Source organism: Ixodes scapularis, unplaced genomic scaffold (genome assembly GCF_016920785.2).
Source record: "Ixodes scapularis isolate PalLabHiFi unplaced genomic scaffold, ASM1692078v2 PGA_scaffold13__105_contigs__length_92229423, whole genome shotgun sequence".
Lineage (NCBI taxonomy): Eukaryota > Metazoa > Arthropoda > Arachnida > Ixodida > Ixodidae > Ixodes > Ixodes scapularis.
The window spans coordinates 79,256,479-79,277,416 of NW_024609839.1; the positions used below are offsets into that span (position 1 = coordinate 79,256,479).

The 20,938-nt window shown below is 48.3% G+C and overlaps 1 non-coding gene across 1 annotated transcript; it reads right to left on the reverse strand.

The window, feature by feature from the left end:
* Positions 1 to 9,991: 9,991 nt before the first annotated feature.
* On the reverse strand, positions 9,992 to 12,581 carry LOC115327593. The gene is made up of 4 exons (XR_005715356.3): positions 11,146 to 12,581; positions 10,925 to 11,060; positions 10,621 to 10,863; positions 9,992 to 10,475 (listed from the first exon to the last, which is right to left on the reverse strand). It is a non-coding gene; the product is annotated as an uncharacterized LOC115327593 (transcript).
* Between the last annotated feature and the right edge of the window lie 8,357 nt (positions 12,582 to 20,938).

Sequence of the window (20,938 nt, forward strand, 5' to 3'; positions counted from 1 at the left end):
GCATGACAGAAACAAGCGCATACACAAGACAAAAAACATTTTGAACAAATTCAAAAGATCAGTTAAAACAAGACAAAGCGAGTACGAAGTCAGGATAACAAGACCAGGCGCATACACAAAAAAAATCAACAACCAAAAGCAAGTACGCAACTGCATATGCAACAAAACAAATCTATGGCACCAAAAACAAACCCTACTCAACACGTGGTACCCATTCCGAAATTCCCTGAACCTGGATCTTTTCGGTTAACCACTGCCGACGACCAGAGCTTTAAGACGAACGGTTCGTGGACCAGGGAGTCGTAAGCATGTCAACGAAAGACACGGACTGTGTCACTTGACACCCAGAGCTGGGTTCTTTGGAAACTACCTTGAGGGAAGACCCTTATCCGCCTCGCGGCAGCCAGCAGCCGACTACACTGGGGGCCCAAGTAGTGGCCCGAAAACAAAGTAAAACTGAAACAACAAAGCTGCGAAGGCATAACTTCGCGACAATATTGTTTTGCTCTGAATGACATTGGTTGACTGGTGTATGCTCTGCAAACACACTTCTCTGGCACTGATTATAGCTTCTGATGTAAATATTTATGTAATCGAACTGAAATAAATGTTGTGAGCAGTAAACTTATTTGATGGTGTCCAAAACACATAAGCCAATAACCCACTTGGGAAACGGTAAAGTGTGAGGCAGGTGTACTGATGTATGCCCGAGAAAAAAAGTGTGTAGCCAGGCGATGGAAATTCTTCCCGAATCTTCCGGAGGACACAACCAGGTAACCGGTGTCGACTGGACGTTCCGCAGTATCCCCATGCCCAGCTTACCAATATCCTGTATGCTGTGTATCTCAGCTTCCTAGTAGATTATTTATATTACTAGGGGAAATTAAAAAGTCCACTACCATACTTATTTGTTGAGAGTCGACAAATGGAAGCCTCCAAAATGCTCTGGTACCTGGTAACTCCTCAGCATTTCTAGATACTAATTATTATAAATATGTACAAAAACTGAGGAGTCACTAAAACTAATACTCTGGATGTGTAACCCCGGTTGCTTGCAAAGCTAGAACAGAACTGCGAGAGCCCCAGCTGTTACTACGCACCTCCTAGTCCACCACCCCATACAAAGCAATGCGAAAAAAGAAAAAAGGGAAGCAAACATTAGATTGCATAGGTCCGGTAATCTGGGTTCTAAATACGTGCCTATTTACATCGTTAGTTTTGAGATGGATGGGCCTGAAGTGCTTCATGAGCTGAGCGTGGACTTTCAACTGATCTTTGTGAAAGCAGATGAGCTGAAACAAATCGTTATTTTTGATTTCTTGATCTCTTAGCAGCAGAGATTATCGTCAGGCAGCGTCGGCTGACAACTGCCACAGGAGGACCTGTATAAATAAGCGGCAATTACCTGAAGCTGACATTAGGCTTGGGAATCTGGAAACAATCACAATCATCTCTAACGTGTCGCGAAAACTCGCCAATTTTTCATTTCCACTCCTGCTCTGACAGGTCGATCCAAACGATTAAAAAAGTGCTTCAAACTGTGACACTGAGCCGGTGGTAAAAAAAGGCTTTCAGAAGAATGTTATTGAGCCATACCATCTTGCTTCAGAAACGGCATCTGGGTCCACATGGCGGCACATCGGGAACACGCTGGGGGGCCGTTCTCTCGGTGGTGATGCCAGCAGACCAAACTCGAACGGCGAGCCATCATCCTCAAAGTCCAGCAGCAGCATTCCCACTGCATCGCTAGACCTGGACGAGCTTGATGAAGAGCTGGTTTCTAACTCCATTTCGACAGGCTGACGACCTCGACAGCGGCCGCACGACGGGTTGCACGGTGCACGGCTGTTCACATACTAGTAATGTTTGTACCATTTCTGATATCATGATAAAATGGCGGTCCAAAGTAGTTTCGGTTTCGGTTTTGCCGTTTGTATGCAATTATATATTTATTGAATATTATTCTGCTAATGAAACCGCTGCTTTCGGCACGGTTTCTAATACTGAAGCCAAAAATATGTCCAGTTGAAAACGTCCAAAGTAGCTCCAGAGTAACCATTTAAGGAAAGAGAAACAACCATGTTGTTACCATTGTTCCAAGGATTTATGCGTAGTTCAGATTCTACTAGTCTGTCCACAGTTTCATTAGCTACTTTGCACCTTTTCTCCCATCTTTTTTAATGAACACATACCGTGTCATATTACACTTTTAATTGGTGATGAACTTCGTGTTTCATACACGCATGTTTTAAAATATTTAAAAAGCATTATTCTTTTACGAGAACTTTAAAAACTGGCATGTGTAACCCAAACTGAGCAACAGTTTCTGAAGGATCTTTGAACATCATCACGTATGCACACCTCGGTCTTATTGCACTGTGGCCTCCATTGCTGCTACGCCAAAAACACCAAATTCTTCTGCAGGAACTAGTTTTGCGAGCGTTTAAGCATCTGCTTATATGTCATTGAGTATATACGCTACCTCTGCAGTCTGACGTCTAACACACGTGTTGCTATATACTTGTACACAAAGCTATTGAGCCCGAAGCTTTACTGCAACATAATTTCAAAAACAAAATCATACAAATTTTTTTCAGTTCATTTTTTTCAAAGCTTGCTGACATAGTTGTGAGGACCAGGGTGTTGATATAGCCACAGGAATCAATACTACCGTGGTTACATTATTCTAATGCATTTTCTGGATTTAACACAAGCGCTGTGACAGCGTTCGGCTCTGACTCGGTAACAATCAATGCCTTGCCAAATTTCCGAGTTTAGGCCTGTGTTTAATAACGGCAGTTTCAGGAACAACCAAATTCTAATAATGTACAGAGTACAACATGTGCACTGCCAATCTCAGCCTGGCGCCACATTAACAGTGGCAGCATTTAATCAGCACCAGATCAACTGGTTTGGATGTTTTAGCTGCGAATTGAGGGGATTAATGCGACTTGTTTTTCTTTTGTTTCTGAGACTAGCGGTTTTTCATAGGGTATGGATGTCAAAGATTCCGTGGTGTGTAGCGAAAGTAAAAAAATTGTTTTGGAGGAGGACACATAAAATGGAATAAAGTGGACAAATATATGTGAGCTGTTCCTTACTGTCGTAGGTGGAGAACAAAGACTAGCTTTTCAGATCAGAGTTGTACAACGGCTGTCGTGGTGAATTGATAAACAGTAGTGAGTTTTTTTAGATTTCATTGAGGGAGCGCTTCCAGTCAAGCATATGCCATTCCTGCATGCAAACAATGTTCAAGTTCAGTGTGCACCTTGAAACAAAACTAACATGCTACCGTAGCATGAAGTGCACAATAGCTCTTCCGGCACCAGTAGGCAGCCTTGGAGAACCTTGGGTTGCCTTCCGAGGAAGCCCGAATTGCGATCTGTGTGCCATCGATGCACCCTGTAACGCAAACATTTTTTTGGCATCTTCATTACCCATGTCAAAGTGTTCAGTTTATAAATACACAACCACAAGTTCAAACAACACTGCTGGCGCCATGTTGTGGCAAGTGCAAATGTGTAAATGGGCCAAGTGTGTTGCAGTTGGCTTTAAATTACTGGTTTCTTAATTTTGAGTTGCAAGAGCTTTTATCGGTGCAACCACATTGGTAAGTCTATATGTTGGGGGCGACTGGTAGCCGAGTGTGTTAGTGCAACACAGCTTGTAGCATGTGGAGCTAAAGATTGCTGTACAAACACTGGTAATGCTGTCACTGGTTGGGCGATGATCAGGATGAGCGGTAAAAAGTGTTTTCGCTTCCCCCTAATTGTATACGCAGCCAAAGCACTACAGAAGGCATTGGGCTTGTGCTGAAGGAGGCCGCTTCTAGTTTCAGCTCAAGGTTGAGCAGAATATAGGGAAAGCTCTCGAGCAAGCACATTGAAAAAGATCCCCCATTTTTAAGGCTCGTTCACACATTTCCGTTGAACCACGATCGACTACATTGCGACGACTTACTATTGCGAGTCCGGGACATTTGTGCTGCGATCAAGGCTTCCATATCCTGGTGACTTGTGTTCATATGTAGCTAAACGATACTCTGTGAACAGGCCTCGGCTTTGTAAGAATGCTACTGCTTTGACACAAAGCTATTTACCAATCACACCCCTGAATTTGCAGTGTTGGAAGAACTTCCTCTTTGCTTTGGCCTTCTTTTTTCGCACGTGTGCGGGAACTGCATCCATCTTGCACCGATGCAGCCAAGAATGGCTTTCATTATGTCCGCTAATACACGGCTCGCCGTGCAGTGATGAACAGCGATATTCTCGTCGCTCGCAACTGTGCCTTGAAACCTGAGAGCAGCGAGCACCTACTACTCTACCGTGATGTCATGAGGCCTAACGCTATGCCGCTGAAGCTTGTTTTCAAGCTTGTTGCAGAGCCAAGAAGCTGCTAGTACGGGTTCTTTGCTGGTCACCTAGCGCCGTCCGGGTTCCCGGGTCTGGATGGGGTGACGAACTTCGGGTTGGGCAGCTGGGGGGGGTTGTCGGAGACGAAGTAGCTTCCCTTGGCCGTCGACGACTAATTCAGTTGAACTTGGTAGTTACTTTTCAATATACAATTTAATACTTTTATAGTGAATGAAAATAGATAAACGAAACAATACTGCACAAAGGTAACTTCCCCTGTATGGGGTTGGGAAAGAGGGGCTCGGGTTTTAGCTTATCCAAGCTCAGGAGTTGGCTTGCTTGTAGGATTACGTCCTGATTGCGGGAACAAAAGTCCCTCGGAATCCCACGACCGGGCTCGATTCCAGAGTGTTAGCTCTCGAGCTTCAGCACAAACTCAACTCACTTGCTGCGTTTCCACTAAAAATATCTCGTTGGCCCATCCCCTTCTGGTGGACCAATGAATCTTCAACGCTTTGTCAGGCAGGCGTTTCCCACTGGCCGAAAGGACACATCCAATTGGCTAACTTTCTCACCATGGGGCTATTGCATATATTCCTGGATAAGACTTCGCGATCTGCGTATGTCTCGCGGCCAAAGGTCAGGTGGGTTCGGATGCGAGCAAACTTATCTAAAACTCCGAAGGTGAGTCGTCAGACAGTGGTCTGACATTGCCGTTCTGTCGTGGATAGTGTCAACTGAGCCATCATGTCATTTGTTCTGCCAGACGCGGTCCGACATTGCCGCTCTGTCGTGCCCCCGAACACGGGGGCGAGAAAGACTACACCGATGTAAACGGTGCCAGCCAAAGCCCATCGCATTCTCCCGGCCCGAAACGCACGCTCAGATTCTCTCGGCAGAAAACGTGCGTTCCGATCCTTGCGTCGTCGTAAAGTATGCTTGTCTCAAGGCCGCCCACCACAGGAAGTGTTTATGCTAACGCTTTCCTACCTGCCAAGTCCCTCTGGTACTAACGGCCCACCCGCAGGTCCTCGTCGATCCTTACACTGCCCCTCTGGTAATATTATACAAACCTTACCCTTGACATTTTGGAAGCGTCATGATGCTCTCTCGAAACTCGCTTGGCATGCACAGTTAAAAGCGACAACCCAAAGGTAAGGGTCGCCATCTTTCCGATGGAGTTTCACTTCTACTGCCTCTCGACTACAAAGTAGTCCTCTTGGAAGAGCACCTCGTGCGGCTTTAGCACGCACGTTGTTGAGAGCACTGCTCCAGATTGCCACGGCTTATAAGGCTCCATCTGGGGGCCTCCTTTGGTCATCCTCAGGTTCCGACGCAGGGGGATTTTCATTTTCAAGAACTTCATCGCGTTCTCTTAGATTTCCAAGTGAGCTTGGCCGAGTGCCATCTATGGAGATCGATTTGACATCACATCAAACCACTTGCTCACATTGTCGACACACCATGCCGTTGTCAACGCCTGTCGTTTCCAGTGCTCGTGCTGAACAAGGTACCAGAGAGCAGCTGCCGTGTCTCGGCTGAGGACCCGCATGGCAACTATCACCTTCATTGACGAGAATTAGCCCGGTTCGAGTGCTTTGGTGTTAGCTTGGGGGCCAGCTTAAGCTCCCTTTCCGAGGAACGGCAAGCAAGTTGTCGAGCAAACTGGAAGTTAACCTTGTTTGTCGGCAACTAAAAATTTTCCACAATGTCATCTGCTGTGATGACTTGAAACTTCAAGCATGTTGACCTGATCCTTTTCAGGAGATGAAGTACAGTGCTGTTTCTTCATTTCCGGGATACGGGCATTTGTAATTCAGGCAACTCGTTCCGCTTTGGATTCCTTGGGCATTCCACACACCTCTGTTCGGGGAGCCCACATTGCTCGTCAAGCAGCAAGCTTTAAGGCCTATCACATTAGCCTTCTCAATGATGCTTTTTACTGCATCAGCACACATCTTTGGGTCGGATAATTTAGTGGTGAGGCAGTAGGCAACAGTTTGTTTCCATCTGGATGCAGGCCCAGACAGCATAAACACCAAGGCCTGTGTTGCTTTTGAATCTTTCTCTGGCATGGCGGAGTGCCCAAAGAAGCCTCCTGTGCGGCATTTCATCCATGGTGAGGTCACAGTGCCTTTCAATGTCCGTCATTTGGCTCACTTTCACAGACAGCTGTTCAAAAACCTCATCTAGAATCCCTTGAGTAAACTGCAGGTGTTGAGGCGGCCACGAAGTGTGGAAGCAGAGGGAAGCAGAAACGACTCTGATATTAAATCTGCATAGCCACTGCTTCCGCAAGGTAGCCACAGTTTGAGTTTCTTTTTTACTGTTGCATTGTCCCATTTCTGTCCCCACGTTGACTTTCTCCCTAGCATTTTGAGCTGGCATGGAGTCATGCACTGTGTCAGTTTTGTTGTGAGGATGCCATTCTTTTGAAGTGACAATGTCTTGTTGATTGCAGCTTTCTTTTGGTGTTGGAGTGTTGTGATCCTTGCATAGAGCAGCTCCAGGATGTAGGGTCCACCTCAGCAGGAGAACCAGGTCGCTGCTTGCCTGATGGCCCTGGCTGCTCGATGTCTGATGGGTCTGGAGCCTTCAGCGGCATGTTGTCTCCCGAAGAGCCCGCAGGCTTTGCGCCCTCTTGCGATGAGCACCAAAAGGAGCAGGTGGCAGGTCTGGCAATATACGTGTGGCAAGTATGATGAGATGGATACCATTGAACAATCTCTGATGCCCCGAAAACCTCTACCTTTTATTGCTAAAAACAAAACTTCTATGAAAACAGCTCTCAATCATTATTTTACTTCAGATTTACATACAGTATTTTCTGAGAAAAACCATATCAAACTAAAATCATCTATGAATTGTATAAGAATGTCACGCTGAAGATCCCAGAAGTCATTTGTACTGTTTGAAGCTCCCTGACTGTGCATTCTTATAGTTTCCTTACAGCACCATGTTTCTTTTTTGGTTGTGATAAAAATTAAGTTTATAAATTCTATATTTTTTTTATCTATGAAGATGTGCCAAAGGTGGCTTAATAACTCTCAGATATCTTACCTCTGTTTCCTCACTGCATCTTACTGGAGAAAAGAACAGGGGAAGCACTAACTTCCGGTACACAGTCGGCAATTATCTTGTGATAAAAATATGAATATAAGTCCTCCCTCATCTACTACCTACCTAAGGTCAATAAATAAATAATGAAATGGAGGTAGAGTATGTTAATTGTAGTCAAGATTTAAAAAGTCACTAAAGAGGTTTCAGAGATCATCTTTTTATGATGATAATGCAATCTGCTTGCTCTAAGCACCCTCGAAATTCCAAGTTTGCAACCTTGCATTCCACATTATTGTATTAAAAAAGTGCTCAAGCATTGCAACAAGACATATTAACCTCGAAAAAAAAAAAAAAAGAGGGCAACGAGTGCTTGTGAGCCAAACGCAAATTACTGCTTTGCTGTTTTCCTTTCAAATCAAATCGGATTACAGATTCTATTATAGTCGTACAATATGCTGGGTTGTAAATGACTATCATGAAACACTTAATAAATTTTCTTTGGATACGCTCAATTCTAGACAATTCTGTCACTCCAGTGGAGTTCAACACGACTGAAGCAAACTCAATGTTCCTTCATAGAAGAGATAAAAATAACAGGAGAAAACAAAATGGGTTCCCAAAGTTGTTAGATACTTGCGTTATGACACATAAGACTCGTAAAAACGAATTGACAACATGCGTGACTTGATAATTAAACTTAACATGAGTACTGCTAACAATATAAACATAGGTCACACTCGCCGTTTCATTTCTTGACAATTATGTTGTGCATTATACTTGTATCTTTTCCTGGAGAACTACATCTCCTTGCCAATCTCGTCCTTTCTCTTTGTCTCTCGGCCAAGCACACTGACCGTCTTAAATCCAAGACGGAGGCTCAAGTTCTACCATTGTGTATGCACCTGAAAATAAATATAGAGTCAGATAAAAAAATTAGAAACAAATCTAGTGTTCAATTTCAGAAGTAATTTCAGGTAAACTTAAGCGCTTACCTGGAGTTCCGGGAATGGCGTGGTTGTTGGAGACAAGCAAAGACGCCGAAATCGCCGATAAACAAGTGATAACGCTGGCAAACAGTCAAACAAGAGCATTAAGTTGACAACAAAATTTATTTTTATTAGGATAGCTCACTCGAGCAGACCTCGTTTGGGCGACAGAAATGAGGGAAGATCTAATGTCACACATATCTGTCAAGTCGCGACATAACTAAAAGAATAAAATATATAGCCTAGTTAGGTGCACTTTGGCCTGAGTTGCATTTTGTGCCTTAAAACTCTCAATTATCATCGTAGGGAACACCAACAGGTCCCACACCAGAACGGCCGTTATAGCTGACCGCTTTTCGCTTGCGTTTTTGTATTGTCTTCAGCCTCTTATTGCACTGGTCTGGCGTTTTTTGTGACTTGAGAATGTGCTGCAGGTCTTCAGAGATTCTGATGAATACACATTTCTTTTTAAATTTTTTGAGCAGTCCAATTTGGGGGAACTAGCGTTCGTAATAGCCCAGCAGCAGCTTAGTTTCACCTGGTGTCCACTCGGCATCTGAAAGAGGGACGTTGAGTAACTTACTGCAATACTTGGGGCTTGTCGTTGAAAAAACCTTTTAAGCACTACTTGTTTACTCTGATTCAGTGTGTCAAAGCACAGGCAACGTCTCCACCACTGGTCTCTACTAACTGTTTGGACGCCAGCATTTGTGTTCGGCATTCTACGTTTGAAAAACAAGAAATCTAAGCTGTGGCCACCATCGCATAAAAGAGGACTTAGTTCGGAATAAAATAAAATGCGCTATGACCAGAGAAAAAAATAACTTTTAGGTTAGACTACATGTTGTGAAGAGCGACAAGTGCGGCTTGGAACGTGCTGGGCTCTTCTATCGTTACGATGTTATCGGGGAAGGAATTCCAGTCAGTAATAGACAGCTGTAAGGGGGAAAATTTGCAGATGTTAGTCCTAGGAGTGGCGACGTGAAGTTTTCATGTGTTGTCTGTGTGTGATGAGATGTGGCTGGTGGCTCTGCAAGACTGCAATACCTATCTATTTCGGATGGCAAAGGATAGTACAACCACGGCCGCTGGATCTTCTTTCTGCGCGCTCCCTTCTCCGGCCTGCCGATGCGCCCTCCGGAGGAAGATACCAAGCTAGTTGCGTTATTCGCCGCGTTACTGGTGAGGGCGCTGGAGAGCGTGACGGGCGGAGGTACCGGGAGATCCTCCCGGCCGCTCGCGGCTATGTGCGCCCGCTTTTGGCCGACGGCTGCGTGCTTTGCGGGTTGAGTCGGCACGACACGTCAGTGCCCTTCCTAGTTCTTGGTTCGATTTCGGTAGACCCATTCCACGCGACATTTTTATGGGCCATTACTCTTCTATTCTTGTGTCACCCTACAAAAAAAAGCAGCCTCGTCCTCTTTTTTTCAATGGCGCGGATTTTTCGCGCCTGTTCTACCCCCAGTGCCTTATCTGATCGTACTAGCGTGTCGTGCCTGGCCCCGTCTTTCGGAGCCACTTCAGCTCTCGTGTGCTCCGTGAGGATGCAGTTTGTGAGAAGAAAACAAATCAGAAATGAAAATATCTGTTTATTATGCGGAAAACTTTAACGTAATCACCGCAATAACGTTGCGAGAATTGTGTTCGTTGAAACACAACCTTACAACCGTAAGACCTTTCGTGAAAGTGGCTTGTGATAAAGCTTCATATATCTATCGAGGGAGTCATTGACGTTTCCAGTCCAGTTAGCCAAGAGTGGCCTGAGCAGCTTCCGCAGAAACAATTCACAAAGTTCCCTGCTATGTTCTTGGGAATCCCTTTCTTTGCACCACATCAGTGGGCACGACATCATGCAAGGAAGCAACGCGGCGAGTAACATCTTCGATATTTGACTGCTTCGCCTGACATCAGAGGACTGCAGCACGTCCTGCACAAACCTGCAGGTGATCTTGCACACCCAAAGAGCATCTAACGTCGGATACGTTAGTCCTCCACGATCGAGAATTCTAAGCAAGTTGAAGGGGCTGTCCGTTGTGCGAGGCTGATGAAGTAGTGTCTTGCAAGAAGGACAGGTGACCTAAGACAAATTAAAGAAACTTTAGAAAGCGCTCAAGTAAACACTTCGGCTCTTCACGTGAATAAAATATGTGGCCACTCAACATCTTCACTGAACTTTTTTTTATCTTTTCTAATGGTGCTGACTATATTAACACGTGGCTCACCTTTTCATCACAAGCAAGCGCTATGTAGCCTGCCACGTAGGCTAGTGGAGCGAGTTCCAGGCTTTCTGACACTTGATCACAAACGTCCGGTGACCTCAGCTCCCTCATGAGCCTCCTCGCTGCCATCTCTATGACTGGTGGAAGGTTGTCGTCAGGACGTTGGGGAGCGGACGATCGCACTGAAGTCTGGGCATCGTAGCTTGTTGGCGCATTTCCAGATTTTGCTGCCTCGATGATTCCGACCTGACAAAAAAAAAGTGTTTTAATAATCTACTACTTGTTGATCGTAGTCACGCTCAAATACCTTCAACAACCTCTCTGCAGTGAATACAGCGGTCCTTGCGTCCACCTTGTCGTTTCCACCGTTGAACTGCCGGAAACAGCTAAAAAGAGACTCCACGGGGTCGCTGTTCAAGCAGCGTGTTAGGACGTACCGGAAGCTGTGGAAAGAATATGAAAGGAATTGAGATTATGCATACGGTTACTAATATTGCTATAAATTTTATATGTGAATAATAGACTTACTTTATGTTGTCAAGAAGGTACTCGGCGAGGGCCACTGTGGACCTTGTCGTCATCATAGTCGCCTCATATGTTTCTTTCGTCATACAGCGATTGCGTGCACCATCGCCGGAAGTTCTTAGATGTTCCATGTACTCAACGAAGTCCACTTCGAGCCACGACAGTCTTTCATCATCTGTAGTTATGAAGGGCTGCTCCTGGTCATGTCAATCGGTCCACCCACCAATGTTGTGCAAAGCATACCACTTCCCTATGGCTCTCATGAAGCGGACGGTCGCGCCACAGCCTTCGAAAGTAGGCGCCCTTTCATGGCAGCTGGGGTTTTCTTTGAGGTACTCAAGAGTCCCAATAACCACTGGAGAAAATAGGAGTGTTGCTCTAGACACCTTCATTTTCTCGAGGTTGCTGGGGTCGACGTGTGCCCGTGTCAGAAACCTTACCGGCTTCACCAAAAGGCCACTCTGGATGTCGTATAGTTCTTTGAGGAAAAGACCCCCTTGGATCTCCTCATCTCCATCAAACATGCTTCTCTCCAGCAGATTAGTTCTCAAATTTTTTATGAGATGGTTGGGATCAAACGATAAGAATAAAGGGTCGTCTTCCCGAAAAGGATGTGCGATTACATGCTGCAGTGTCTTGTCTTCTGACATGCTCCTGAAGAGCGCGGCATTCGTCTTGTGGTTATCCGTGACAATCCTCGTGACGTGAAATCCAGCGCCCTCAATGGTCTGCACGACACTCAATGTCATTTTCTTCAGTTCGTCGTTCCTCAGGCATCTTGTGAAAAAATAACAGACAGGGATAATGTAGGCTGTCGAAAGCCCGCGAATTACAAAACATAACAGCCTGTTTGCTACTTGGGGCGTGCCTGAACTGGATGCTTCGGACGAGTCTATACCCATGTCAACTAGTCCGAAAATCTTGTCCACTTGACGGTCGTACACGACTTTCTGCTGTATCGCTATCTCATCAATAATGAGAGAGCAGTGCCTTTCTTGGTCAATTTTCAATGCCTGAAATTCGGCACGTAGACGGTCTTTGATTAGAGTTGTGACGCCCACTTCTCCGGTGGAACGCCCAACAAACTTTCGGAGGGTGCTACGGCATGGCAGCTTGAACAGTTTCCGAGCCTTGACGTGCTCATATCCCTTGCTTGAGCATGCCTTCCAAAGGACGCACTCACGGAGAACATGCTCCTCATAGCTGGGCCTTGTTTTTCCAAACGACATTATTTGGTGTCTCACAAAAGTGGCAGTTTTGTCCCCTCGGTCTGCTGCAGCGAAGATGTTCTTGAGAGCTTGTACCGCTTTATTCTGCTCAAACTCTTGAACTTTTCTGCTCAACTCATCGCACTTTTTTTGAAGTTTTTGCATCGAGCAATTTAGTCTGTTCACCTTCATCTGCAAGCGGTGCGTGTTCCTTTTGTTTTCTTCAAGCATTGCGGCAACGTTCAGCACGGTTTGGCTTTCTTGATCAGTTGTTGTCGTCTCTTCCGATGGTTCCGTCTCGGGATCAGTTTCAGCCGGGGGCTCATCCACTCGATCAGACCTGTCATCTGCATGTTGGCTGTCATTCTCATTGGCACGCTCCTGGTTGGAACGTCGATCTGATTGTGTTTCGTCGTTTTCTTGCCGACTTAGCTTTCTTCGTTTGGGACAGTCACCGCCCTGCAAGTAGGAGGGGTATTCCGGAAACACTGTGGGAATAGCGCTTGACCGGAGGAGCTTTCTCTTGCAGCCTTCTCGGTAGTCTTTATCAATAAAATGGCGCGAGCACACGACCGACCTCGAAGCAGGTTGCCACGGGCTACCTTTAGCGGTGCCTTGCCTTGATATTCGCTTCAGCCAAGCCGCTCGCCGCTCCACGTTGCTTGGTATTTCAAAATAGTGGTCGCCGGGGCTGTTTCGGTCAGTCAGGCATGATGTGCGCACATAAACCGAACAGGCTCTACAGTTCCTTCACGACATTGCAGATGTCAGTAAAAAAACGTGACTAACCTTGCACCAGAAGGCGCACAACACAACGATGATAGTAGCACGTTGATGCGACGACGGACGATCCTTCACGGCGTTGAAGATACAGTCACGTAAACAGGGCGTAATAGCAGAATAAATAACAACATCTGAACATTGAGTAAAAACAACGATGACAGCAGCCCGTGGGCGCGGGAGAAAAACAAGGAAAAGCGGCGCTGAGAAGTCAGCACGGCGGGAGAAGAGCTCGCCGATACGGAGGGGACACGGGACGCGGGGCGTCGCGCTTTGTGGCGCCGCCCGCGAAAAAAGCGGCCGAGTCGAGAAGCTTTGTCTTCACGGTCCTCCTATTGTATTCGAACCGGAGTGGGAGGCCGGAGAAGGGAGCGCGCAGAAAGAAGATCCAGCGGCCGTGGTACAACTGACGCAGGGCAATCAACCGTGACATCTTCCGATGATCTGCGATCAGCTCTGTGCCTAGTGTTGTTTTAGCTTTGACGTACGCGTGAACTAGCCTTAAAGGGACACTGACTGGGTATTTATGCTCGCCAAGGTTTTTATTTGTACATAACATATGAGGCGAAAAATGGGGACTTTTACCAAAAATTTCATAAACATTTACCCGACGTTTCGGGACCGGAACAGAATTTGCGACCCGAAATTAGTTTTCTTTCTGCCCGAACACCGTTAATCAAGAACAGGCCGCTTTGAGTCGCGCTCGGTCTCAACTCTGTGGTCATGTGCAGTTTTTTGCAATTTAGACACAACCACCAAAGATAATCAAAGTCGTGGGTCATCGAAGGCACACACTCTATTATAGAAATAGGAAAGAAAAAACAATGATACCCGTTTTTTGTGCCTTCTAAATTTCTAAAAGACTGCAAATATGTTTTTGTTCATTCCTCACAAATATTAGGAGACTGCTGCGAACCTCGGACGAGAACGGTCGTCTTCTCCAGGCCCCGTAAACCTGGAGAACTGAACGTGATCCTAGCGTAAACATCGCCTCGCTCCGTCGGCCCGCTGCGGCACGTCCGCCGAGAGATCGGCTCTCTCGACGGACGGGCCCGCACTCTCATTGGCATACCAATCAGAGTGATGACTTCCCGCTGCCCCTACAATGCCCTGAGGTAATGGCACTGTTTGTTTTCAGCTAGCCATAACTGACACCCCTCATACAGTCCACCTGTGCCTATTTAGGCTGAAAAGATATTTTTTCTTCAACGTTTCATCTAGTGTATACTTCATAGGGAAAACTTTAGATAGAAAACAACTGCCTTTCCTTACACTGTCTGCACATAATGCATAGCCCAGATATACAAAATGTCCGAGCAGAAGTCAGGGGCTATTGCCTGTTTGTCGGGAGATCACACAGTGTCTCCTCAAGATTAAGCGTGACCCATATTTGCTGTTGGGGCAGCTAACTTGTGCATTACCCATGAGGGCATCCAGACTGAGTTCACCACATCGAAAGAAAGATGTCGTGTTACTGACTAAACACCTTTCAATGTAAACGTTTCAGGACACATTAATTGCTTGTGTGTTCATTTCGCACAAGCCTTTTCTGACTGGCCGCAGTGGCGAGCGTGCGCTGGCTGGACCGCGATTTTTCTAAACAGTAAAATCGTCTAATAGTACCCAGCTGTAAACAGCGTGATCCTGAGAATAGGTGCATACCCAGGCGGCACACCGATGTTGGTCCAACAGTGGCCTGACATTGGCAAACATCGGCCACAATATTGGAAGCGCTACCCAATCCAACGTTGGCCCAGCCATTTGTGCCAAGGTTCGGCCATCGTTGAGCCATCATTCCAGCCAATGGTTGTCTCACATTGGCTAAGACCGGCGTAATCTTGGACAATACTGGACGCACTACCCAATTCAATGTTGGGCCATTGCTCAACCATCGTTCCAGCCAATGTTTGGCCATTGCTCAACCATCGTTTCAGCCAACTTTGGCCGTCATCGATACCATTAGTAGGCAATTATCCAACCACAGTTCCAGACATATGGCCACTTTTTGCTATGTATTCTTACCACTGATACTTTACTCCGACATTGGCTGTTCCGGTGATCCACAGCTATCCTATGGTTAGGAATTATTTCCATGACCTGGGTATTAGGCATAGTGCTCTGGATATCCACTACTCCAATACTTAGTCATTTTAAAGAACTGTGTACAGAAAAACTACTCTGCTTTGTACCGTGCTCTACAGCATGCAAATTACGAATTCAGAACCAATGGTTTTGCGAAACTTTTATTTAACACTTTAACAGAGGCTACAAAGACGGTACAAACAAGACGCCTCTTTTTTTGTTTTGCTATTGCACAATTGCCTTTATTCTTTTGCTTCAGAAGGAAGCTTGTTAAGGGGAATAACTGTGAAAGAGAAAAAACTTGGAAACCAAAGTAAAAAAAATTCTAAATTTATATTTTGGTATTTAGTGTTTCAAAGGAAACGTAATAAAAAAATTAGAAGCAAAACAAAAAAAGTAATAAAAAGTAATAGCGAAACAGCTCGAGTCACATAGGGTGGCATTGAACCACGGTGTCCATGGAAAAGGCACCGCTAAAATGCCACCCTACATGACTCGACCTGACAACCCCCTTGACTGGGGACATGGGTGAAAGCATCGCCCATCATCATAATGAATCTACGCTGTCTGCCGCCACCCCGGTCACCCGATCCCGGTAGCCACCTTCCAATGATTGCCTGCAATGTCTTGTCATCTTTGTTGATTTTTGCAGAGATGGTTGCTGCAAAGATATCCCATGGTTGAACATTAGTAAAGCACAATGCCTCTGACTAGAGAAAATCAATTAGCCAAATCTGATTAATTCAAACTAACATGCAATTCCCACCCTACGCATCTCTATGGGAGGAAACTCCCGGTGGTTCAAACCTATTTCAAAAAAAATTTCGGTTGTCACAGGAACAACTGCCACGCAGTCTTTTTCGAGAGGAAATTTCACAATGGCAAATGGCTTGTCCATCCTGTACCAAGGAAATAACAGTGGCAGGGACAGTGTGAAAGGGTCACCTTTGTTCGTTCACAAATCTTGCTCGCAAAGCTGGCGCTCCAGGATGCCGCCAGGAAGTATGTCACCATTTCTACAACCATGGAACTCTTCCAGTACACGCGCCTACCGTTCGGCGTGGCCTCGGCCCCAGCCATCCTCCAGAGGGAGATGGACAACTTCTTCAGGGGCATGAGGCACGTGGCGGTGTACTTGGATGACCTCGTGGTTACCGGTACCGATGACGGGGACCCCCTGCAGAACCTGCGCAAAGTCCTCACACGATTACAGGACGCCGGTCTCAAGCTGAGGCTGGACAAGTGCATGTTCCTGATCCCCTGTGTGGAGTACCTGGGACACATCTCCCAGGCTGGCCTGGCCCCGGCACCCCGCAAGATTGAGGCCGTGCTCAAGGCGCCGAAGCCCAAGAGCAAGAAGGAGCTTCAGAGCTACCTCGGCCTCATCAACTTCTACAGGAGGTTCCTGCCCAACCTGTCGACGCATCTAGAGCCGCTGCATCGTCTGCTTCGTGATGGTCAGCAGTGGGCCTGGAAGAAGGAGGAGGACTTGACCATCCAGCACAGCAAGGAGTTAGTCATCAAGGCTCCGGTGCTGGTGCACTTCGATCCGGCCAAGCCTGTAGTCCTCACCATGGATGCGTTGCCATACGGGGTAGGAGCAGTCCTGTCGCATCGGGGCCAGGATGGCCGGGAACGCCCTGTGGCGTTCGCTTCTCGTCGTCTGCATGCGGCAGAGCAACGCTACAGCCAGCTCGACAAGGAAGGCTTGGCCCTCATGTTCGGGGTCGAGCGCTTCCACCAGTACCTGTGGAAACGGAAATTCGAGGCGGTCACGGACCACAAGCCGCTGCTGGGGCCTGACAAGGCAGTCCCAGTGCAAGCATCGCCTCGTGTGGTACGCTGGGCCTTGACGCTGGCGGCCTACAGCTACAAGCTGGTTTACCGCCCTGGGAAGGACCTGGGACCTGCTGACGCCCTGAGCCGCCTGCCCCTGCCGGAGGTGCCTGCTGCCGTTCCAGAGCCAACTGACATTTTCTGGCTGAAGTGGGCCTACCCGGGGGTACTCACCAGGACTGCGGTGGCGCAGGCGACTACGATGGACCCGGTCCTGTCTCAGGTGGTCAAGGCGGTTTCGCGAGGGGAGGAGCTGCGTCGCCAGGCCCACAGCCACAAGGCCACCGAGCTGAGCTTGGAACAGGGTTCCAGGGTCGTTATTCCACAGAGTCTCCGGGCCAAGGTCCTGCAGTTGCTGCATTGTGGGCCCCCTGGCGTTGAAAAGACCAAGATGGTGGCACGGTCGCACGTTGGTGGCCTGGCCTGGACCAGGACATCGTGCACCAGGTGCAAGGCTACCAGGTCTGCCAGGAGAACCAGCGAGCCTCGCGCCACGTGGAGATCACCTTCTGGCCGTTCCCACAGAGGCCGTGGTCCTGCCTGCACATTGACTATGCGGGACCCCTCAAGGGCCACTACCTCCTGGTGCTAGTGGACGCCTTCTCCAAGTGGGTGGAGGCACTGCCAGTCACTACTCCATCGGCAAGCGCGACCATTACGGCGCTGCAACAGGTCTTCGCGGCGCAGGCATTGCCGGACATAACTGTAAAACCCTTAATGTTCGCGAGCCCTCAATTTTCGCGAATTTCACGAATTAAAGAATTTGCGAAATTTAAGGCCGCGCGAAAATTTCGGTTCTTAAGATTTTCAATGCATCTGTGACCGATTCGCGAAAAATAGGGGCCGCGAAAATAAAGGGTTTTACAGTATTGTGTCCGACAATGGTCCCGCTTTCGCCAGCACCGAGTACCTTGACTGGCTGCAGAGGAATGGGATCTGCCGGATGCTGGTTCCGCCGTACCACCCCGCTCCAATGGTGCAGCCGAGCGGGTGGTACAGACTATCAAGGACAAGCTCAAGAAGAGCCAGCCCAGGGATTTCCGGACACAGGTGGCCCGGGTACTATTCCAGTACCGGACCACACCCCATGAGGTCACTGGCCGTGCCCCCTGCGAGCTTCTGCTGGGCCGGGTGGTCAAGACACTCTTGGACGTCTTGCATCCAGACCTCCGGTTCACGGTGCTCCTGAAGCAGCTGAAGCAGAAGCTTGCTGCTGACCGAGGGTCCCGTCCCGCCGGGCCTTTAGCCGGGATCGTCGGTCTACGTCAGGAACTTCCGTCCTGGTCCACCCTGGTCTGCCGGACATGTGGTTTCTCCAGCGAGTGCCTCGTCGCTGCTAGTCCACATGCCCGACGGGACGACCTGGCGCCGGCACGCCGACCATGTAAGGCCTCGCTCTGGGACCTGGCTTGCACCCTTGGCCGTCGCTTCAGAGGACCAGCCTGCAGAGGGACCAACGACAGCACCAGTCGCGGCCAGTGGAGCGCCAACTACCACGAAGGCGACAAGCGTCGCCACTCCTGTGGTACCAGTTGGACCGGTGCCACTCTCAAATCCGGTCCCTGCTGCTCCACCGGATGGAGCACGACCAGTACAGGCAGCGCCCGGCTTTGCCGCACCTAGCCCGTCGACACCAGTGACCAGGCGGAGTGCGCGGCAGTGAAGGCCACCTGACCGCTACTCGGGGAAACCTTCGTCGTCGACCGGCCAGGACTTGGCACGATCAGACACAAAATCTGTCGGCCATGTGCATTGTTTATTCTGTTATTTTTTTTTTTTTTAGAAAAACAAACGGGGGGAGGAATGTGACAGTATGTAGCGCCCCCTCCAGTCCACTTGTCGATGGTTGCCAGGCTCAGCGGGCAGCATTGGTCACCGCGCAAATAAACGCTGTGGAGCGTACGCCGCCCCGGTCAGTCATCGTCCACCCTCACAACCAGGCTGCGTGTCGTCTCTTCTCGGCGGGTGCTTCGGCCCCCTTCGTCCACATTCTTGAATACCTTCTTGGCGGCATCAGTATTTAGGTGTGCACATGATGCCGCACATTTGATTTCTAATACCGTATATTGGCAGCAGCTACAAGACACTATCCCATCAGGAGAAGCACCTATACTTTGTTTCAGCTTCCGTCGGAGCGCAGCCAAAGGCTGAGGGGCGGTTCGCAACTTCGAGAACAGAACTCTTACGCACCACAAAGTAGTCCGCAAAAGTTGTTTTTTTTCTTTTTAATAATTGTTTTGTGCGTAAACATTGCACAGTGTTCCAGATGTGTACTGCTGAGAAGGATTTGCAACAAAAGGAATGAAATATCTGAAGTTTAGGCTTTTATTAATATACGTAAATGCATGTGGTTTGGGCAAAACACATACTTCTGCTGGCAACACTGCTGCAGCGCTCGGTTTTTCTGGGTGATTACGTTCCCATAATGGCCGATTCATGTGCTTCGCCGCTTTCCTCACAGAGTCGCTTTAAAACGTCCTTTCGCAAAGGCACGTCTGGGCGTCGGGCGCGAGCGGTCATGATGAATGTTTACTTTCAAATTCGACAGAAGACTCCGGCCGGGCCGCATCGTATACGCGAATGCGTTGTATACAAGAAAAGCATCCGGGCCACTACAATTCACTGATACGCTGCGAAGTCAGGGCACCCTTTTACCTGCCGATCAGATTGAACGCCGAGAAGATGATAGAAAGGACTGCACCTCGAGGCCTGGTATATCCAGACAATACAAGGGAACATCAACGGCCAGGTCATCGCAGCCCTTGCAATGTGTATTTACATCTTGAAACTATGCCTAACAGGTGGAGAGCTCGGACACAGACGCCAGTGGCCAGCCTACATGCTAACATGCCCTGTGACTAAATTTCAGAACGTGAAAGGGCACTTCTTAAACCTGTAGCAGACGATACCGTTGGTACACCCGTAGCAGACGAAATACTCGAAGAGCGCGGGCGGCTCGGACGACCAGTGGCGCAGCGGAGTGATACAAAAGTGCAGGCGAGATCGCGTGACCTATTGCCGGCGTGTGATTGGTTCCGGTCACACGTAGCTTTGACTGCGCTCGGACGGAAGCTGAAACGAAGTATAAGTAGGGCCTCTTTTCGTCTACGAACAAGCCACAACTTCTGACCTCGAAGCCCTTGTGCTTTGGTCCTTCGTCATTGATGAAGCAATTCTTAGCTTTTACTTCATTGTCTCTGTCCTATCTTACACTGGACACTTTCGGCGCCTCCGTGTAGCCCACGACCTGGGAGACAACCCCCTCCACTCCTGTGCAGTATGAAATCACCTTAGCTACGATTGACGCCATGATTCTGCCCTTTCTTTGCCTGAACCACTTGTCCGAGCCCGCTTGAGCACCGTTTGACGCGGGACCTCTTCGTGTTGGGCCTTCGAGACATCGAGTTGTCAGACGGGCTTTGTCGCAATCTAAGACTGACACTCGAAGAGGCCCTGATTTAAGTCAGTCAGGCTGAAGATGCCAAGAGTTAGTGGAGGATTCGCGATTCTACTGGTGCCTCGGCGACATCTGACGAAGCGAAGGCGATGAGCATCGACGCAGCGAGAGTCACGGGGAACTGTCCACCGAAATCAGCGTGCAACGTTGCCGTAGGCTATGCGATTTCCTCACCATGCAATTTTTGCGGACGTACCTTTCATCCATGGCCTGAGTGTCCTGCAAGATGGGCACTCTGCAGCAAATGCCACAAGAAGAGCCACTTCGCAGCGGTATGTCGCTCCGGGACAAGGCTGGAGAGGCACAGCAAGAGGCTCGCGTTGATTGAGCTGGGTGCCGTCAGTGCAGACTGCAGCACTCGGGCGAAGTTCGTCTAGGTGAAGGTCAACTGGATGCAACTGAGTTTCAAGGTCGACAGCGGAGCCGAAGTCAC